Source organism: Corvus kubaryi, unplaced genomic scaffold (assembly GCF_017639235.1).
Source record: "Corvus kubaryi isolate FWS band 111438036 unplaced genomic scaffold, C.kubaryi_AGA036_p1.0 37172, whole genome shotgun sequence".
Taxonomy (NCBI): Eukaryota; Metazoa; Chordata; class Aves; order Passeriformes; family Corvidae; genus Corvus; species Corvus kubaryi.
The window spans coordinates 629,235-651,203 of record NW_024581047.1 but is presented as its reverse complement, the minus strand read 5'-3'; the positions used below and the strand labels follow the sequence as shown (position 1 = coordinate 651,203).

The 21,969-nt window shown below is 41.0% G+C and overlaps 1 protein-coding gene and 1 long non-coding RNA gene across 6 annotated transcripts in view; one reads left to right on the top strand and one right to left on the bottom strand.

Moving 5' to 3' along the window:
- The window catches only part of PEAK1 (pseudopodium enriched atypical kinase 1), a 110,178-nt gene that overhangs the window by 62,188 nt on the left and 26,021 nt on the right, over nucleotides 1-21,969 (bottom strand). For all 5 annotated transcript variants that reach the window (XM_042021792.1, XM_042021793.1, XM_042021794.1 and 2 more), the window contains one exon: nucleotides 99-247. The gene's annotated coding sequence lies outside the window, so the exon portion shown is untranslated. The remainder of the gene's footprint in view (nucleotides 1-98; nucleotides 248-21,969) is intronic.
- LOC121661524 lies at nucleotides 11,979-17,823 on the top strand. The gene is made up of 2 exons (XR_006015001.1): nucleotides 11,979-12,788; nucleotides 15,762-17,823. It is a non-coding gene; the product is annotated as an uncharacterized LOC121661524 (long non-coding RNA).

The following is a 21,969-nucleotide window of genomic DNA, read 5'->3' as shown; positions in this document are numbered from 1 at the left end:
TAAACTCTGGTAGTAGTCAAACAATATCCTCTATAATCAATACAAATTATCCTATGGTATCGTATTGGAAATAAAAAGATGACAGAAAAACGAGTTACCGCTTAAGTCCGAGGCATTGAATTCATTCTCATGTCAATGGCTGGCTTGGCTTCACCTCCTGCTGAAAATTTCAAAACTTCCCACTTCTCCAGACAAATTCTCTTCACCCCCTTCTCTTCATGACTGCCGGTCAGGGCAGCAACATTTTCTGTGAAAGACAGACAAGAAGGTTATCTCAAACAAATTTCAAATCGAATTTATTGTAAATTTTCCTTCTTGAGTGACCTTCTGATCTCTTAAATGCTATGAGAGCTGTGCAAAAAAACACCTGAATTCTCTTCAGAATTCTGTCTGCATAGCTGGCACCCCAGACTTTTGTCCTCGTCCTCAACATTCCTTTTCCATTCCCCAGGAGGACACTGCTGCAGCCTTCCTTTAGTTTTATCTGCCCAACAGCCAAGCTGCAGCTTTGCAATGATAATGGGCTGGAGGCACAGGCTGAGGAACAGCCTGTAGAACCAACTGGAAGAATTAAGGACTTTTCCTAGGAAAAGGAGCAGAGCTCTTTAGAGTTATTCAAGGAGACAGCACTGTCCAGTTCTTCTGGGGTTTTGCTTGTGGGGTTGGTTTTTTCCCTCCTCTGGTATTCTGCTTCTTGGGACTTCAAGTGTGAACACATTTGTGGGTGACAAAGTTGGCAGAAAGAAAGCAAACACAAATTATTTGTATAACGGAAGCCACAAATAACAAGGAGCAAAGCACTTAAACTTCTGTGCAAAGCAAACACAGCCTGGTGAGGGCACAGACTGAGCAGCACAACCAAAACGCCTTGACAATGATAATCACCACAAAAGGACTTTTTAGGACATTTGAAAGGAAGATACTGAAATAGCCCTGCAGATGAGTAGCAACAAGTGAGATGAATAAGAACCATCCTAACAGAAAACACACATCATGTGCTTGGAAACGGACTGAATGAGAAGGGTGAATACCCTAGAAATGAAGGCAGGGAAGGGAATAGCCACTAAATTAGACTTCAACTTGTGGCTCATTGTCTAAATGGAGATACTAGAGATGAGTCAAAAGCTTACTCTGGACAGAGAAGATTGAATCTTCTCCTAACCCAGGTGTTACCAACCAATTTGCTTTTGCAGATGGGATTAGCCAGAAATAGGATGCAGGAGAAGAGAAGGAATGAGAATGGAGCCCTGCAAAGCCTCCAGAAAGAATGTGGAGAGAACACCACAGTCCCTAGCAGTTTTAAAAACCTCACAGAGAAGCAGAATTTTTTTTTGCATATTATCAAGTTCTTTGAAATAAGAGAAATAGCCCTGAAGAAAAGAGAAATCAACCAACACTTCATGGCATGGAATGGCTGCACTGAAAGATTATTTAAAGTCTCTACATAAGGAGATGTGTTTGTGTAAAATTTTAACCCCTTCCAAAAGTTTGAGGTGGCCCCGGCTCCAACAGCCTGCAGTGCCTGTTCCCAAATTGCGGGCACCTCTGGGCACGTCTCTGTAGGGAACAACAAACCAGGAATACATTGCCAGTGTGTATCTATAGAATAAAATATCAACAGTCACACTCATTTTTTAATTTTAGCTGCATGCAGGCATTTATACTTAGTCCTAAAATTCTGCAGGCTTTGCCCAGCAAAGGGCATTTTGCTTGCCATTTGCCTTTGCTTGTGGAGCTGCACTCCAACAGCTCTGGCACAGCTGGAGATAGCAGAGATTCACTGCCACAGCTGTATATAAATCTGGTGTTCCTGTGGCTCGTGAGGACCACTGAGGTGTTTTATAGGTGCCACAGAAAGCATTTTATCTCCAACATCATATTGCACATTAAATGGTAGCTAAGGCAACAGGTGGTACAGAGATTATAGATACAGTTGTCATTGTGCTCACAAGCAGCACAGGGACTTAAAAAACACAATCTACCACTCTAAAAGAAAAGACTCAAAGCACTCTACTTTCACTTCTGTTCCAGCGCCCAGTACTACAGATGAATTTAAAACATTTTAAGTTAATTGATAGAGATGATGTGCAATCCTTTTTAGCTGCCGTTCTAAAGAGGCAATTAACATGGATGGAGTAAATGAAGCTGCAGATGAGTCCCTGTCCGTTTTCCCCTTGGCTTTCCGCAGAGGCTCAGGCAGGAGAAGCTCCGGATGAAAAGAGCTGCCCCGTGACTCGGTCCCTCCGCGCTGTCCTCGCAGCACAGAGGGCGAGGAATGCTGAACCAATGAATCACAGGCCACTGCTGCAAACATCCCGAGCCGCAGCAACTGCCAAGGCTGGGAGCAGCTCCCTGTCCTGTCAGTCTGAGCGACAGCCAGGGATAAAGGGGCACCTCTTCACAAGATTAGGAACAGGAAGACTGTTCCAAACCCCACCATCTGAATTATGGTTGCTGACTGTGTAAGGAGGCAAAAACGGAAGCAAATCCACAAGGAAACAAAGCATCATTTGGGAAAGGTTTCTCCTATTCGTGTTGGTTGCAAGTGAACTCTTCCCGAGCTGTAAACAACTGGTGATGCTTTAGCATTCAGTACATGGCCTGATTTTATCATAAAACCCCCTCTTTGCCTTCAGCTGGCTGTCAGATTTGCCAAGCTGGTAGGATTCTGGCAACACTTGTGCTGTTTAATGTCTCAGCATGTTGTATCTTGGACACGAACCCCTGCAAAAATACTTAATTATAAATATTCATGTTCGTTATCCTTTTTGCATGATACAGTAAAGAGAGGGGGAACAGATTTTTTTCCAAATCGACTGAATCAGCAAAGCATGACAACATCACACGGTCAATATCCACGACAAAGCATTCCATTAAACCACGGGATCCCCTTCAGTGGAATTCCACAGGCTCCCCACACACCGTGTGCATGACAGCTTTGCCGAAGAGGCTGCAGGGATCACCTGGCACAGAAAACACTGCACACAGGAATTCCCAGGCCCCCCGGGCAGCGTGAGGACACTGCTCTGGGGTTGTTGCTGAGCTCTGGAGACGCCACTCAGGTGGTGGCATTTTGAGGTGGCATTACCCATTGACCAGGCAGTGGAGAGATGTGCTCTGTTTTCAAAGTAGGAAATTCTTCGCTTCAAAACTGGGCAAAGAAATGCTGCACACAGAATATATCCACTCTTGAAGGAGATAGGGAAAGGGAATGCATCAGTACAGGGAATGTGCAGCCCTTGACAGATACGTTTTTAATACAAATTCATAGAGGTACACAAGAGACTCCAAGAAAGTTTAGAAGTAAAAACTTCTTATACTTTTAAAAATATTAAATACATGATGACTGTTTAAAATAGAACTGATTCATGGGGAGAAAGGAAGTACTTAATGACTTGCTCATGCTCAAGGACTCTTCAATAAAACAAGTAAGTATCTGTTACTCACGTGTTTGAAGGATTTGCTACTCCCGAACTACTGATTTGAAAAGCTTTTGACACAGCAAGATGAAGACACATCCCAAGGGCTGCTGTGTAAGCTGAAAGCCTGTGTGCTCTCAAACACTCTTCCTTTCATTGAAGGAGGGACAGATTAGCAGGAGGAAGAAAAAAATAAAGATTTAATTGTTTTGGCTTTGGAAATGAGGTGTCAGTAAGATTTTCTGGCCTGAAGAACCACCAAAGAACCCCAAATTATCATGTCAAGAAGTAGTGATTGAATTTGAGACCATCAGAGACTATCCAGGCCCTCAGCCGCATCTCTCCTACTGCAATTGCCGGCCTAATATTACAGACCTAATACCACTCAGTAAGAGGAGAAAATTAGCAGAAAAGACAGAAATTACTACTAGTCACCCATCATCCTTATGAATGAATCATGTACTACAAACTTCAAACACAGGGTTTATCAAGGCTTGGCCAAAATGGACTTTTGGCTATGGGATAGCAGGCAGGAACAATGAAGCAACACAAGCCTCTGCTCCATTTTTACTGCTTTGTGCTCTAACAAGCACAATTTCTTCTTTCAACATCTACTGAAAACCTTGACTTTTAATGGTATTCCACATTCACAAAAATCCTATGAATATTTGAATGTGGCTTTCCAGAGGAGGGCTCTTGGCACAGCAACACAAGCTCAGGTAGCAGCATGGACACAGGGATACAGGGAGAAGGAAAAGCTGGCAGTGCAGTAGCAACAGGAAAAACTGAGAGCAGCAATAAACTGTCCCCAATCCCAAACCCTCACATGGCCGTTTATGCGACTGTCTTTCACAAACTAATGCCAAAACTTGCACTGGGACTACAGTTTGCATTTCAACCCATTCTCCCCCACCCCCGTTTGCTGTTTGCTCAGTTTTATTAGAACCATCTGCAAGATCCTCCCCTTCCAGTTTCTTGTGTTGGTTAATCTGGCAGCTGCACTTTCTCATCTATTCAAAAAATCTTTGTTTCAAAGTTGTTGAGACAGAAGGTCTTTGACAGGCTAAAAATTATCTTGAAAATCAACACAGAAACCACATCATATGCTGCTGTGCTTTACAGATTGAAGGGGAAGAATGGAAGCTGGAGAATATATATGTATTTTTAATGGAAAGATAAATGAGGGTTTTGGGGATCAAGAAAAATTTTACCAATTTGATTTATCTGACAAAAGCCACAATTTACTGAAGTACTGCAAGTTGCCACTGCAGAAGAGTTTCAGGCTCACTGCATTCAGAAATGCAGAGAAGTATTTCCTTACAGCAGCTCTTGGCAAAAGATAAGCAAGGGGAGTGCTAAGGAAAGGAGGAATGTTGGTAAAGTAGTAGAGTTTGTATCATGTTTAAAGAAAGTCATTCAAATATTACAAGTTTTTGAATATAAGGTGCTTGCAATCCCCTTCGTTAGCCTGTGCATGGTGCTGCTTAAGTTTCCATCTTTCTCTGTAACCCTCCTGAAAGATCTTGGTTCCCTTCTGTGTACAGATAGCCCTACTGTCACCAAGCTGTCCATCCCCATGGGACAGCTCCTGCTGCAGCACAGGGCAGGGTACATCAGCACTGCTGAAAAATGGCACAAATCCTGGGCCTTTAACTGGTTCCGATATTTTTCTTCTCCAAATTGTTTCTGCAGAAGTGTTCACCTCGTTGCACAAGAATGGACCAACCTTTGCTTTTGGAGATTAACAGAGAATTCTCTTCCAGATTTCTCCAAATGATCTCTTAAAACATTTCTAATAAAGAAAATTCGCCTCAAGTATGAACACAAAATACTTAAGGAACATTACTCCTACTGTCCAGTTTAGATTAGCACCAACAATTTCTTTCTTTCTTATGTTGCTGCTATTTAAAAGGTAACAAATAACTACAGACAACATTGAACTGCCACCAAATAATGTTTGTACATGTGCAAATCTGAAGAATCTGTGACATGAACTGAATGATTTAAAATCTCCCCAGAGTTCCAGCAATGCTGGAAATAACTTTCTCCACATATGCACATGAACTGCCTTCAACTATCAATCACATCCAAGCCCTGCTGTCATCTCCCATGACCTTTCTGATTCTGTTTTATACAACCTCCAGCCCACATCTTCCCTAAGTAAATTCCTAATTCCTTGTTTAACTAAACAAGACCATTTAAAGTTTCTCAAGCACTCTGACAAGACTTCTACAGCTTCTACATTGGGATATGCCATTTTCTTCCCACACTTTCCTTTCAATCCTAATAGACCATTTTAAATAAAAGTATTAAGCAGGATTTCAAAATTGCCATGAACAAATTGGCTTATCTTCTCCCTTGAACTTTATCATATAACACAGACAAATTAAAGTGGTTTTAGTTGCACAGGTTGTAGAAAAAGAGATGCAAATGTAATAATTTGAGTTGACAGATCATGCAAGGCAGACTTTAAAAGTATTTTCAGAAGCACTGGAAACAGCATGATCATAATCTAACTTTATATGCAAATAAAAAATTAAAAACAATGCAGACCTGAAAATATTTAAAGAAAATCCATATATTTCAATGAATTGTATAAAAAAAGTAGATCTGCTCTTGAAAAAGTGTCCTGGAATCTCAAAGGAGAATTAATGGAGTAACCACAGAGTTTGTGCATCAGTGATCAACTAGCAGGAGAGATTTTTATTGAAACACTTAACAACACTTTTGCATATACTTCACTCCAGTGACTAGAAATTTTGATAAAAATATTACATCTTGTGAAAGTAAGAAAACTGAACAAAACCAAAGTCTGAGAGAACAAGTTTGAAATTTCTCTTCCCACCCTCCAATGTATTGCAAAAAAAAAAAAAAAAAAGATGAATAATCTCTTCCAAATCCTCTTTCCCAGTCACTTTTGATCTTTACAGAATATATACATTTATATAAGCCAGAAACAACCACAAAAGCAATTTCAAACCCCCATCTCCATGCATATCCCTATTTCAAGGTATCATGAATATATTAAGCTAAAACTGCAAACAAAGGAATGCTTGGGATCATAAAAAAAAATTTACACCCTGCTGTAAATGCTATTTTTCTTGCTCTTGAATGCATGATGTCGATTCCCTGGTTTCCATTCAAAAATAAAGCTGTGAAATGGCAGTGGACTTCCTGCTCCAAGTCCAGGCCTACATCCAAACAAGCCTGACACTAAAACTGTGGCTGCCAGCCTCAAATATTCGCCCCCACAGGAACAAACATTAACAGATATACAACAGAGGTTATCAGAAAATCGTACTGATTTGGGATTAGAGGAAAAAGTGACAGATTGAATGTGTGCATGGCATTCTCCTCATGAAATCTGTTCCTATAAAATGAAGTTCCTGAGAGCAGAGGCTGTTGTGAGCCGCTGAACAGTTTAATGCCATGGACAAAGGCAAATCAAGAGGCCCCAGCATCAGCGGGACTGCAAACTTCTGCACAGCTGCAATAAGAGCCCCAAGATAAGCTCAACACGAATGCCACCCCTCCTGCCTGGGCACACCACTTACCAAAGGGCAGGGCGTCAATGCAGCCTCTGCAGCCCCTGTAACTTGGGGGGACGCCATGAGGCTGCACCCCTGTCCTGGCATTCACCCACAGTTTATTCCTTCCTGGGCTAAGGCAGAGGATCCATCTCTTGACCCTCAATTCTGTACTCTCAATTATGAGCAATGACCTCGATGGCTCTGTCAGAACAATCTTGCCATTTCCCTGGCTTGCCAAACACCACCCCTGCTAAAACACAAGTATCTAGCCCAGGAAGGCAACTCAGCTTGAACACAAACCATCGCTGGAGTCCAGAGCCAGCATGTCCCGGGAGAGAGGGCTCACGGCCGCAGGCAGAGTGGGAACAGCATCCCAGACAAAGCTGGAAAATTCCAGAGATGTGTGGCACTGAGCTCTTCCCACAGCTACAGCCAGACAAAGACAACTTACTTCAGCAGGAAGCTGCAGAGAAATGCTTTAGCTGAATTCTTCTCATCGCTCAAGTCAGAAATGCAATCTTTACTTAAATGTTAAGCCATATACATGGGCCATTAGTCAAAGTTCCTTTTTTTTTTTTTTTTTTTTTAATAGTTTTACCAGGTTTGACATTTTGTAATGCTATTATTTTAAGTCTGGTCTGGACTAGAATTCACGTATTAGGAAAATGATTTTCAAAAGACTGTGCTAAAATATCTCCCACATATTGCTATCATTTGTCAAAGTTTTGCTTAAAAGCAGGTATTAAGATAAACGAAATGGATCAAAAATGGAATACTTCCAGGAACATAAATGATGGTTAAATTAAGCTTGTGACAAGAGCCAATCCACACATTTTGACTTCTCAATGAAGTACCATTTGACCTTGCAATGAAAAAGGCACTCATATACTATGTAAATCTAAAGGAAGAAACTACATCAGAAAGCAAACTGAACTGGTTGAAATAGCCAGAAGGCAAAAAAAGGCAACAAGTGGTGAAGGTGAGAGAGAACGTCAGAAATCAACCATGAGATCAGTGAAAGGGCCAGAACTGTAGGTCAGTCAACAGAATAAGCAGAGCTTGAAGACAGGTCACAACGTACAGTGCTCTGAATATAAAACCTGACTGACCACTGGCAAATTTAACAAAACCAGGACTATTTGCTGAAAAACCTCCTTAAGGCAAACAGCACTCAGGGTGACAGTAGTGCTCCCTTGCAAAAGCCTGAGGGGATGGGAAAGAGGCTCTGTGATTCCTTCCTAGGCTATTTCTCTCCCTCAAGTACTTAAGGCATTTTCCCTTGTTCTGACTGCAGTTTAAAAATACTGATGGAAAACAACTAGAGCTGTAACAGGGAACTTCAAGCAGCACTTAATATTTCTGAAGTATTAAGATACAGAGTATGCATTTAAATAGCACAAAATTCAGCAAGTGTTCAATGGTTCCAGATTTTTTTCCCCAGTTATCTGAAATTCTCCTGCCTGAGCTGCATACATAGCACTGCACTGCTCAACACCAGCCATTTACCCACTCCACCATAGCATAAGATTGAATGCACCAGGCAAACTACATCATAACCCAGAGCATTTCCATCTTTCAAAACACTGAAGAAAAGGAAGATTATTTCTTTAAACTCTCTCTTACTAGAGACAGGTTGGGCATTAGTGGTTTTGGCAGCTGTATAAAACAGCTGCAACTGGAAACAATCGGTACTAATCCATCGGAAAGAGGCAAGGACAGAGGACAATACACTGCAAGCATTGCTCCAGTTCTGGCTTGTCATTAGACACATAAGAGAGCTTGCTGCAGCCTCACTTCTACAAGGGCAGAGCATTTGCTTAAAAAAAACAAAAACAAAACACACAGAAAGACAGTAAGACTGAAATTTAGCTTCAAGATCAATGTAAGAGTTATGCACTTGCATTGATAAAGTATTGGTATGGAAAGGGAGACTGAGAGGCTTTAATTCTAAACTCACTTGCCAGAGAAAAATGGTTATTTGAAACCTGCAGTTAAAGAAAAATGAGGCAAAATCAAAAGAGGGTAGTAAAGGACTATTAGAAGAGTAATGCAAATGGTGACACTTGTCAGGTTGGTGCAGATCACAGGGCCAAAGGAACATGGTTCCGTGTGCTAAAGCAACTGTCCAGGGTGCAGTGACCTCAGTGAGTGTTGTACTTCAGTAACAGTTACCAAAGCTAGAGAGGAATCTGTTAAATGCTCCTCTGGAAAATGATTTTATATGTTAGTTCAGAATAAAATTCCAAACTGAAAAGGCTGAAGCAGCAAGTTACTTTTTCAAATATTTTACTCATGAACACAAATTTAAGGACAGAGGAGTCAACTGCCCTGGAAAAGCAGGAGTGCTCCACATCTGTGCAGGATAAATTATAGACTTCATCTGAGAAGGGAGGATTCGATTCAGCTGCTGACATTTGAAACAACAGAGGTAACAAACTGCAGATTAAGCAAAGTTGCCAAATATCAAAGATGTTGAGAAGATCAGAAGGATCATAAATACCCCAAAGAGAGCCCCAGAGAGGACAAAAGTGGTTACAGGATGCCAGCAGCCTGGCAGATGAGCCCCAAATCCAGCGTGTCCATTAGGCTGCCCAGAGCATCAAGGCATGAACAGCACCACTTTCTCCAAACTCGCTCCCATCTCCAGCCATTTGCAGCTTAGAGAGTTCCTGTAAAAGAACTGGGGTCTCTGTACTTCATAGTCTCACATGGAATTTTCCTTCATAAATTTATCCAATTACCTTTTGAACCCAGTTACAATCCCGTATCCAAAACATCCTGTGGAAGGACATTCCACAGCTTCTCAGCTTTGTGCTTTTTTTTTGAGCTGCCAGGTTCTTGTCAGAAAAAAAAGAAAACAGATAAGAAACTTGGTTCCTTTATCACCTCTATTTACTTTTTCCTGTGCCATAACGACTTGTGATTTCTTTCACAGGCTCCCCTCAATCTGTCTTGCAGGGGGAAGTGTCCTGTTGTCTGTATTCCTGCCGAGTGGATGCTGCTCCATACCTCCAACTCCCCGCCCTGCATTCCTCTTCTGCATTCTTTTCAAGTGAGACTGTGTGTCATATTCAGAAGCTTTTGAGAAGAGGATGAAAGAATTCTAGAGCAGTGAGAACAAAGAGGCATTTTTGATGGTAGAGAAAATTTATTTAGGGAAAAACCACAGGAAATAAAAGAAGGTTCACTGTGATTCTACACATTTGTAAGCAGAACTGTTCACGCATTATTAAAAGATATGAAATAGGGAACAAACTAAGATTTATAGTAGAAATCACTTATTTTTCTGTGCCTTCATGCTTTACAGAGCTGAAATAATTTCAGTGAGGTCTGTTTCCCCCTCAAATGAGCATTTCACTGCCATTTGTAACTTCCTACCTCATCTAAAAAGGGCACCCATGCTAGAGACAGACACTAATGAGCCTCTGTATTCTAATTGTATGGATATATTGAAAGAATAGAAATAAGGGCAGTGAAACAGATTGCAACGAACTGGACAGTGGGTGGTGGTAAAGGAGGCTGAAGAATGATTACCGGTCATTTTACACTTTTAATGTCGTAGGAGTAATACCTGGAACTCAACTTTTATTTTTCAGTGTTAAAATCCAAATGGGATCTTCATCACTCACTTCCAAAAGTACAAAATATTCCTGAAACTCTGGAGCAGTATTTTGATCCAGTACCCAGGTCAGGCTCCCCTCAGGCGCCACTGAAACACTTTGGAGCTGCTGTTAGAGGTAAAGTTGCTTTTCTCACCTTATTACCACTACCTGGCTGGACACTGGATCAGGACAATGGGGGCACAGCAGGAAACAGATCCTGGCAACATTTCTTTACTAAAAGAGTAGTCAGGGAACCCCAGCTGAGGGCAGGTAAGGTCGCTGCAAGTACAGTTCCCCTTGGGGAAAACATCTTGTATTAAAAACTGCTTCAAACCACACCCAGTCAGAGCCCTGCTCCTCTCTGGAACTGCTCCGAAGATTTGGTCAGTCCAGACATGGACATTGTTTATTTGCTGCCACAAAAAGTGTTCTATTAAAATTTTTGAGGAACACCCCACTTCTAATCTCTGGTAAGCATCTCGAATACCAAAAACAGTATTATTAAAAAAAAAAAGGCAAAAAGAAAAATCCCACAGGAGTCACACATGAAACATTCCATGTTATTGCATCCCTGGGCTGCAGAAGCCCACACAAGAATTTTAGAGTATATTTTTCCAGATCACAAATGTGCTTGTAAATGCTGTAAGTAGCATTAAAAATGTTGGCTTCCATTATTTAACAAAAAATCCCTGCAGGTGTCATTCATGAGAATACTTAAATTTTTGTAGCCTGCCACAGCAATCTCAAGTTTTTTGTTGTTAAGTTACACCAAGTGTATTTTAGGTTTTCCTAAGACAGAGAAAAGGAAAAAAAGGTATTCCAGGGCTATTCTATATATGTATATAAGAGCTTTCCTGCTTAGAAATTCACTTTATAATTGAATTTTGGTGGCTGTAAAATTTTTGCCTTCTTCATAAAATCCTTCTAATTTGGCAGAATTATGAAGGTTTGAAGAAAAAACCCAACTTTGTTTATATTTTCAGTACATCATCTTAAGTGTTGATAAAATCTAGTGTTTACTAAATACATTTCAGGACACTGGAAACTAGGGAAGGGGTATTCGCCCTCGATTATAAGACTGGAAGAAACACAAGGTCTTCCACATAGGAGTGTACTTGCAAATAGGCACATAAACGGGAGAAAGCCCACTGATATTTGCACATCATGTAACACTTCTGATATTTTAAAACTCTTCAGCATATATGACTTCATAGACTTAATGCTACTATGAACAGCTACAGGCAGTGGAAATAAAACGAGTGCTGTGCTGGTTTGCAGAGGGAATTCTTCCCATCTCCCCACTGCCCACTCTGCATAAACCCATCAAAGTCTGATGCTCTGCCATGATTTCCCCACTGTAATCTGCTGCCTATTATTCTCTCAAACCCCATCTGCAGGTCATTTTTCTATCAAATGAGCTGGTTAAAATTCCTTCTCCCTTTTTATTCAAACCTAGGGGAATTTCAAATAGTCTAGCACTAACCGACAGGAATTTATTTTAACCATTATTTAAAATACCAGCAGCTTTGCATTGCTACAGCTTAACAGCTCTGATGGGTTTCATGCAGTCTCCCTTCACTTTATCTCCTCTGACACAGGCATTAGCATCCTGGGAGCCCAAGTACAGCTCAGAGAGACATTGCCTTTATTCCCTTTTAGGCTCAGACCTCTTTCCACACAGAATTTTGAGCATTACACAAACTTTCTATAGACAGAAAAGCATGTACTATGGTGGAAATAGCTCTCTAACAAGTAAAAATATTTAGAAATGTATACTAAGGTAAATCCTCTTTCCCTTTATAATTTAAGAGATTTTGGAGTGAATTTTCCTTACATAACGGGAGCAAACTGATTATTCCCTGATCTTTGAGGAAGGTGATACTTAAGAGTTAAAATTCTGTGTATGCATTTTGAACTGAAGTTTTTTCCTCTAGGAGATACCACTCTGAATGAAAGCATCACACTTGTCAGCACTTTCCTCCATGCCAGAGGGCTGAGAGGGAGCGTGACCTGGATAGGATCGCTTCCTAAAGTGTGTATTTAAAGTAATCTAACAGGGCACTCGGTCCCGTGCAGACTGACTGGTTCCACACAGGCTGCCACGTACACTCAAACCTTGCAGTCAAAAAGAAGCCCTTTAGTATATTTTTGCTGACTACAGTTTGAGAACCTCTTGTAGGAAACCAACAGAACAGAAGACAATGGAAAAGTGTTGGCTGTGACGGGGCTTACAAATAGTAAGTTTAACATCTCTTATTTTTCTTGTTTGTGTGATGGAAGAGAGGCAGATGAGAGCAGCATGATGGCTACTGCTATCACAACATGCTTCCCTAAAAACCACCTTTGGAGCACTGTGACAAAGCCACCTAACCAAAGCATCAGGTGTCTGCACTTCACTGCTCATTGCATATACTTATTTGTGAGTTTCAGAAGTTACACTTAAACTACAGGTTCATGATTCAGCACAAAAATCAATCACCAAAAACACCCAGTACATGCATCAGGGTCCTCCTCCTTCAGCAAAATGCCCTTAAGCTGTGGGTTTGTAAGCTAAAGGGTAAGTAATTTTTCCTTTTTGAATTCTGAGCTATGCACAAGCTTACGGCTGTGCTGCAGCTTGGTTGTGTAGCTTGTGCTTCTGAGGTAAAAGCCTCGAGCTGATACCCAACACAGAGCAGTAAAGGCGTGAGCAACACACAGCACTAATGCCACAGGCAACGCTCCTTATCTGCATCACCTGTGCCACTAAGAGCGAAGTCACACGAGGCTGTCCTGACAGATGAAAGACAGGATTCACTCCTTTCCCTGCCTCTGCTGTCAGCCATGTCATTCTGCTTCCTCTTCGTGCCCACCCACTCCCTAACACAGCAGGACACTCTCTGCCCTTGCCAGGTTCTGTTCATGAGTTACTGCATTAAACTGGCTGCAAAGACCTGAGGTGGCGGCACCACCATGGGTGGGGAGGAAGGAGAAGGGCAGCGTGCTCAGCAACTGCCCTAGCAGCAGCAAGTTCTACATTGGATTATGTCCTTACAGAGACCTTGAGGATGCTCTCCCAATTGCTCTACTCTAACTGGATCACTGCTACAAGCCACACCCTGGTACATACACACCAACAACTGCGCAGCTGCAAGTTTGTCTCTAGCGTTATAGAAAAATAAAGGGAAAACCAAGTGGAATACTTGATCCATGAGGAATCCTTGTCTTCCTCATTTGCCCTGACAGACCCAAAGCTGAGTCAGTGGAGCAATGTGCACATGGACATGGGACACAGAAGCTGCTGGTGTGGGTCAGGGGGCTGGTCCTGGTCCACAGGGGCTGCACAAAGGGTACCAGTGACCAACACCTGCAGGTCAAGTACCACCTTTTACCTTGCTCCTCAAAGAGGCTGCAAGCTGCGAACCTGGCTCACAGAAATTGTGTCAAAAACCTCATTGCACGGAACTTCAGCAGTCAAGTCATTTGCCTGAGCCTCATCAGCATCACTCGTAGTGATATGCTTTGACTTAATTTATCTTAGTAAGGACCTGACCTGGGCTAAACCAACATAGAGATCTGAAAAAAGAGACCCTGATGGTGTTGTCTCTTTTGCTGTGTGTGTCCCATTTACATATCACTTATTTTTAGGCAAAACCTGAATTGTGGAGGCTGTGGCTCCATTATAACTTTTTCAGCAGGAGAACAAACTTAAACAAATCCCACCTTTTTTCCCCCAGCTGTTTGTTCCCATGCCAGCCCAACCACCCAACACCACATGCATTTATGCTGGCAGTTGTTCTTTTTGGCAGGATTTTCCTTCTCCAGCTGAATCACTTCCCTGGTTGGGTTCACCAGCATGTGCTGGCATGGCACAGGAGACAGCACAGAGGGGAAAGAAATGACCAGGAAAGAACAGAAGTCAAGCTTTACTGAGTGTGCCACCACAGATGCAATCCCAGCTTTGATTTGCTTTCTGTTCTACACATGAGATAAGCTACAGAAACATTAAGAGATGGGAAAGAGTGATATTAAACTAAAGCTGAGGAAGGGATACAGTAATGACGAGTAGGAAGCAGATTTAGAGTAGCAGTATTTAAATGGTTAAATCTTGAGATGATATCTTTTAATCATCCCCAGAAGTCACACAAGTTCTGAGTTCCATAGGAAATTTAAACACACTTCACTTTGCCAATGCAAATATACTATTTGGTATCAGTCTTCAGAACAGTGCCATACGAAGTTGCCCAAACTAATGATTTACTACTCAGTGCCCAAAAACATTTCTAGGCTTTGTTAAATTCCAAGTTTGGTCACATTATCCTCCCAAATGTACAGAAAGAAATATCTCTTTTGTCAATAATGCCATTACTGAATGGTATCATTCCAAAAATCCATGAAAAGAAATATCAACTTGGGTAAACACCAGAGTTCATGAAAATGCCTTAATTTACAATAAAAAGTGGCTTTGGAAGAAGATGGGGATGGGTGTGGATTTAAGTATTTTGTATTTTTGGAGACAATATGCTTTGGTGTTTGCAAGAATGTTCTTAGGGATGCCAGAGTGCTGGCTGAGTTACAGCAGAGCTGAGCAATATCCTGGCAGTTGCTCCAGGAGCAGTGAAGGCCGTTGGAGGCCATTACATACCAGCAGCCCGTGAGGGAAGGGTTTCCCAAGTTTCCAGTGACTGTTGCCATCCACCAGGAAGGGTGATGGGGACAGCTAGCTGCCTGGAAGCCAGGCTGTAAGAAAACCCTTCCCAGTCCTCAACTGTCCATTAGCTCAGAAGTCAAACATTTCCATAATTCCCTGCTTCTCAGAAGGGCTGTGTGGCCCACAGCTAACAGGTACAAGTTACTTTGGCTTAGGAAATCATCTAGCAATAAATCTAGGCAGAAATCCTTCACAGTCTCATCTAAAGTTCAACATTAAAGGGACTCCAATGAGACATTTGGACATCATGACAATCTTGCAGAAGCTTTGCAGAACATGTCTGACTGCTGAGCTGCACAATGATAAATATGGCTGACAAGGAAAACCAGACACAGACCAACCCGAATGCCCACATCTGTTAGACACAGCCATTTTGCCAACATATCAAACCAATAAACATTGAATAAACATCAGCATTTAGCATACCATCTAAGGTGTGTTGTCCAAAAAAGTGGTCATAAACTACTGAGTTTTATGCTAACCCTAAGTTTTGATGACTAATCTGGTTCTTTTATTCCAGCAAACTGAAAGTACAATGGACATAGTGGCTGATTGCATGCTGGAAACTACAGCTCGTCTGTGAACTAATCCTCGGGATCTCAGCAGTTCTAAGCAGACAGAGAGGGAAGGTCCCATGCTTATGACTCATGCTACCATTTTTCTCTCCTATTGTTTTGCAAATTCTCTGCTTAATCTAAAATCCATTTCAACTAGAAACTTCCAGGCTCAGCGGAAACTTAAAGATAATATATTCCAAACAAGTGATGCTTCAAAAGGGTGTGGATCTACAACCCTTTAAATCAGCCTGAACCTGGGCTGGCATAGCCCTGCCCTTGTCACTGGCTTCTGAGCCTCTGCCCCTTCCTGTGCTCACATGATCCCACAAAGAGCAGATCTAGAAACTGACCGAGCTGGAAACCAAGCCAGTGCCACCACGAGGAACCAGAGGGAGTGGGAGTGATACAGGACATGTCTCAAGATAAAGTTGTGGCAATCCAGATTTAGACAGGCCTAAGTGGAGGTGTACCACTAAGAGTTACTAATCATCCTGAATGAACCATGTCTTAAAGGAAATGGGCATTCTGAGCTTTGGGTTTCATTTTAAGGTATTGATTTATGTCCCTAAACCATTTTAAATCTGTACATTAGCAGAAAAGTTATCCTACATATACTGGCAATATATTCTCTTAATGGAATACATAGTAATGAAATTTTGTCTCACTCGATCTTTAAGAGCAGATTCAAACTTCAAGGATTATGAGTTCAGGCAGGATAATGCCCGTTTTCTCTGCCTGATGGCTGGCAGTAACACTTTGAAGCTGGTTTTGATAATAGGTAGGATACCACAGTAGCCACTCTCAACTTTAGAAATCTTTTCTACTTCATTGCTTTAGCTTTGTTTAACAGCCCATTTTTGAGTGGTAAAACAGTAGCAGAAATGGCAATATATTTATGAAGACACGCTAAATAAAACTGTATTGCTTTTATAAGAATACACTCCAGATTATATCAAAGTTATAGCAAAAATCTCATGGGTCTGTAAGAACAGTGAGAGCACTGCAAGACAGGATTCCATCAGCTTCCCAGTGACAACTTTTCATGTTGGGTACCCCACGGCATGAGGCCAAACACACCTTCAGAAATAAATGCACGAAGTGTCAAATCTTTCAACATCACCTTTCTATGCAAAGCATTTCTGTCAGCCTACCACCCTTTTCCAGACAGGGAAATTCCCACCAAGTCATCAATAATACATACAGGCAGCCATCAGTCCACCTACTAATGAGCAGTTTTAGCACACAGCACCTATTCAGAGAAAGCAGGCCTGGAAGATGAGAGCATAGCCCTTAATAATTTACAAGGCTTACAAATTTACAGACCTTATCCCAAAAGCCAAACAAAAAGAATGCGATATCTACTCAGATTTCCAGAACAAACCAAGACACAGCATTTCAGAAGCCATTAGGATCTATCAGTCAGTAATACTCTCCAAATGTTCTTCTGTGGAATAACCTGTCAGCCGAAGACCCATCCGTCTCTAAAAGCCTGTATTATTAGAGATACAACATCAGGAACCTTAGGAAACTTGCACTGCTGAAAATTAGCTTGAAAAGGTTTGAAAATTATTCAATATGGCAAATGCTAAAACTCTTTAGAATTTGCTGTTTGAAGTAGACAAAACTGGTCTAGTCTGGTTCTGCATAGAATAAATACCAGCCCTCTACAAATGTCAAGCGTGCCCAGGGACAGAATTCACATCCAACATCAAACTCTCACTTTGGCAGCACAACACAGAGAACCAGGAGCAGGGGAAAAGACAGCCCATGGTCTTGTCCTGGGACTAAACACTCAGTTCTGTACCTGGCCAAGCAGGTAATCCATATTCCCACCAGCCATTAGTTACACAGGCAACACAGGGATTGGTAGGAGTATCTGGGAAGGAATTATGATGATGCAGTTTGGTCTACTTATGACAGCCAGATCTGCAGTTTATATCTGAAAACCAACAAAACAACCCTAACACCAATTCCTTGATTTTCTTGGTGTCTCCTACTACAAATAAACACCTTATTGCTGTAAAACTGCTCTTCTCTCTGCACCAGTAGCTATGAGGGTTTGCCTCCAGAAGGAAGCTCTCCAGTTACATGTCCTCTTGTACCTGATCCCACATTCAGCTACCATATTCGTGAGCCTGCTTTGAAGTCTTCCTAAAGGAGATAATCTAAATGCTGGAGGAGCTGGCTGCAACACCCAGTCATGCTCTGTGAGAAAGGAGGAGGTCCTGTGTTCTTCCCTGGCTCTGCTAAGCAGGTGTTGGAACATGAACTGGAAAGCTTTAGGTGCTCCACCTCATTTCTCACTTCCTCTACACTGATCATGTGGGTCTTGGAAGGGATTTTTTCCAGACATTGTAAATGAGCTGCTATACCTTCCCTTCCCTATCCACATGACCAGTGAACTCTCCCTTCCACCTACAAAATCAACATGCAGAACTGCTACATGATGTAGGATAAAAACACTTAAAAACCAGATGTGCTTCTTAAAGCCCATGTCTATCACATTCCCTCATGAAGCAGGACACAAACCAACATTTTACTGTCGATCATTCCAAAATGACAGCAATTAAGGAACATGCTATTTCCCTAATTACAATTTCCTTTATTATAAAATGCCCCTTTACAAGCAGTGAAGCACAGCCCTGCGCTGCCTTGTCAAGGCTGAGTGTGTCTGACACTTGTTCTTTCCTAAAGCTCTCCCTTACCAAATTAACACCTTCCCCAGAAGGCTTTCCACAGTGGGCCATATCACAGGGAGTATTCAACTGTTTGATAACATTTTGGGACTACAAGGAGAAAAAACAGCATTTAAAATAAAACAGAACTATGAATTAATTCAAACAAGGAATGGGTAACTATACATTCCATAAATAGTCAGCGCTGACAGAAATTATCAAAAGAATAATCGTTATCTTCCTGTAAACAGAGTTTTTACTGAGGTTTCATATTGCATATTCCTTTGAAACAGGACACAAAGATGAAGGAAGAGGTGGTATCTTTTCAAACTTTCTTTTGCAAGTAGAGTGTATCCTTAATGCTTAAACCTAATTAAACTCAGAACAACTAATTCCAGGCAGTAAAAAAAGCCCCATCTTAAAAGAAAGGGGATCTGATAGGGCAAAATTATTATTTCAGTGCATGATCTGGAACATGCTGAAGATTAAATATTAGCAGCATATGTTCATGGAAGGAAAATAAAAAGATGGCATGTTAACAAATACAGTTTTTCCTTCTGGCTTTCATGAGGTTACATCAAGTTCATTATATATAAAAAACTTAAATACTTCAAAATAAAAATTTGTATGTATTAACTTGTCAGACCAACACAAAAATGTCTCAGCCTATAAATAGCACTCCCTGACCTACACAGTTCTGGCTAAATAAACATTATCCCTGTTTCCAAAGAAAAAGATGCAGCCCTGGATGATCTGCAGTGTGACTGGGGCCAGGCTCCTGACAGCATTCCTGACTGCTCAGCTGGGGCACTCACCCTGTCACACCTCCTGAGATGAGCATACAGAGTTAGGGTGCTCAGTGGATGAGGTACAAATACTGTAAGAAAAGCAAGTGTTGCCAGAATAACACTGGTATTGTAAACAGTAAGACATCTCTAGGGTTACTTTTAATCAAAATTAAAACCAGTAACTGGTGTAATTTATCTGGACATAAGTTCAGTAGTGCCATATTTCAGTCCCAACATATCTTTCTTCCACAGAAAAGTGCTTTTCTAGTATCCAGAATTAAAAGAATTTTTGAAAGACCATTCTGTCTCCAAAGAGACCATTAGGATCAGTTTTCCATTCTAAACAGAAATTCCTGTCTTCTCAAACAGCTCCAGCTCCTCCAAAATAACCAAACCATCCTGAGCTTTCTTGCGTACTCACCTGCCAAAAGCAACAAACACTTCTAAAGGAGGAACAGCAGAAAACCAAGAACTATTCTTTAATGGCAGTGAAGTTTGAACGAGTGAAAATTATTGTTGCTTTTCCTGGAATGACAATTACCAAAGGTTTAGCCCAGAAATTCTCTTTTTTTTTTTTTTTTTTTTTTTTAATTAGGCAGTAAGATGTGCTGCCTTTCCCCATTTGTTTTTTGTCACAGACCTTTAAAGATCTGCTACCAACAAGTTGGAGATTATCTATGTTAACACTTTAAAGATTCGTATTTGTACATGTGAATGTTATCCAGAATTTTCTAAATCAGTATTTCCCAAAGTTTTGAGGTTTCTACTTCAAAGTCTCAGTCCTCAGTAAATATTATTTGCACATCCCATTATAAAGTTTTTAATTTAAAATCTTAAGGCAACACAGTCCTGTGAGGCATTTCCTAACATAGTGACAGGCCATAAACACCAGATATTTTGTGGTACATGCCGTCAAGAAATGCACATACCATATCTGCTTATTGAGAACGGGGTGTAATTATGCACCAGGGTATCTCACACCTTGCCCCTTCCCAGCCTGCACACTGCTCAGCAGGGATTTGTGCCATTGGGAACCTTATTTTTCACACACGCTCCTCTCCTCAGGCACTAAAGTTTTAGAACAACTTTCTCATTCATAACAGGTCAGAACATTTTGCCTACAGACCACACACAAAATGCTCAACTTGACAGCTCGGGTGTTTTGGAGGCTGCTAAGACGCTGCTGTATAAATTACAAAGGCCATGGCACTTTCAGCCCCCCTCCAGGACCTGCCCAGCTGAGAATGCCAGAATCCCCTCTTTGAGTCCAGCTGCAGTGGGAAAAAGGGTTCCCAATGCACATTTATTGTCCTGAAAGTTACAGCACAAACACATTAACTTACAAGGGGCACACAGAATACAGGACATAAGTTACGCCTGAGGAGCCCCAGGTCTTCTTATAGACAGGTGAGAAGGATTTCATGGACAAATTACTCTTTCAACTGGCCTTCAGGTCAGTCGTTTTCAATACTAACTTTTTATTAGATACTTCATTAAGTTATTGACAATCCTTATTTTCCTTTCTGAAACTGCGGAGATTTAATTTATTTTCTTAACAGGACAAGGTATGCATTCCCTGAGGATCTTAAGTTACTTCATTGCTGTAAGATTAATTTTCTCTTATCTTACTCCTTTATAACTCATTCCTCTGTTCAAGAGGTTTTCTCTCCCCATGAGAAACTAATACAACATCAAAGCTGCAATGCTGTGCTTTTCTCAGTAGTAAGAGAAAATGATATGAGATACCAAATTTTTTGTACTAGAATTTTGTATCTTGTGATATAATTTATGGCATGAAACCTTACAGAACTTTGAAATTTTCTATGTTTTATGATTTGTAGTTACTGTATATAGCAACAAAATGAAATATATAAAATATATACCCACTTGATAAAAAAAAATCCAATGTTAATTTCTCCATTTTAAACGTAACACAATGTAAACTCCTCTGCGAATGCCAGTCTGTCTACTGTAGACACACACAAGCTCATCTCTGTACTGCTGCCTCTCTCCTCTGTTGAAGTAAACACTGAATTCAAATAGGAAACATTCTGAAGCACAATTGTTGAGCTGTTCCCAGGGGATAGTTACAGTTTCATGGCTTAATCACGCCAACTTTCCATTTTGTTAATAACATAGTTGAATAAAAATGATCTGATGCTACTTGTGCATTCATTTTAATGAGTCCTTGAAAGAAATGCCTACAGTGAAGCATGCCCAGATCTCGTGAATCAGTGGGAAAAGTTCTGCACAAAGATTAGAAACATCTTCACCTTCTATACATCAGTAACATCTTTTTGATTCTGAATCCCAATTCTGCTCTGAAGAAAAAGAAGTTTTAGATAAAGTTTTAGTTAAATATGAAAATCAGTGCCTGAGCTAACATAATCCTCCAACCCCAGCTTCCCCTTCCAAATCTTAGCATATTAATCTCCTTTCCTTTTAGCTGCTCCAGTTCTTGCACAACAATGCCATTTCCTGAATTCAAATCTCCACAAATAAACCTCAAAGCTGAATAATACATTATTAAGCCCTATGAATATTCCCTTAAGCAGGGCATCCTTAAAAAACTGGGCTACACTGTCACAATTCAGCATCATTTTCTTCGTCCTTTCGGGGTAAAAACAAGAAGCACTGCAGCAGCCAATAACCTAAAAATCCTACTGAAACATGAAACTTCTACTCTCTGCAGAAGAGATTTTTAATAA